Source organism: Orycteropus afer, unplaced genomic scaffold (assembly GCF_000298275.1).
Source record: "Orycteropus afer afer isolate SDZICR_OR568_19922 unplaced genomic scaffold, OryAfe1.0 scaffold00434, whole genome shotgun sequence".
Taxonomy (NCBI): Eukaryota; Metazoa; Chordata; class Mammalia; order Tubulidentata; family Orycteropodidae; genus Orycteropus; species Orycteropus afer.
In genome coordinates this window covers 432,548-433,134 of record NW_006922021.1, presented here as the reverse complement: position 1 = coordinate 433,134, position 587 = coordinate 432,548, and the positions used below count along the sequence as shown (strand labels likewise).

Here is a 587-nt window from a genome sequence, read left to right as displayed (position 1 = left end):
TGAATGCTGCTCACACTACTGAATGTCAGACACTACTGTGAGCTCTTTACATGATCAACATAAGCCTATTAGGTAGGCAGGGAACTTTGGTGGCGTAGTGGCTAATGCATTTGACTGCTAACCAGAAGGTTGGTGGTTCAAGCCCACCAGCCAGTCCACAGAAGGAAGACTGGCAATCGACTTCCATAAAGAATTAGAGCCTCAGAAACCCAAAGGGTGTCACTATGAGTCAGAATCGACTTGATGGCAGTGAGTTTGATTTTGAGTTTGGTTTATTGGGTAGGAAGCTCAAAAGGATAATGTATTACGATCCATAGTCAAGAAATCCAGTGACATATTGCATTGGGGCAAATCTGCAAAGGACCTCTTTAAAGTGTTTAAGAGCAACGACGTCACTTTGAAGACTAAGGTGCACCTGACCCAAGGCATGATATGTTCAATAACTTCATATGCATGTGAAAGGGTGGGAGAAGAATTGATGCTTTTGAATTGTGGTGTTGCTGAAGAATATTGAAGGTACCATGGACTGCTAGAAAAATGAACATATCTGTCTCGGAGGAAGTACAGCCAGAATGTTCTTTAGAAGC

General features: G+C 42.6%; 1 protein-coding gene across 1 annotated transcript in view; it reads left to right on the top strand.

Annotated features, from left to right (window-relative positions):
* Positions 1 to 587, top strand: part of IL1RAPL1 (interleukin 1 receptor accessory protein like 1) — a 1,063,022-nt gene that overhangs the window by 738,843 nt on the left and 323,592 nt on the right. The window lies entirely within an intron of this gene.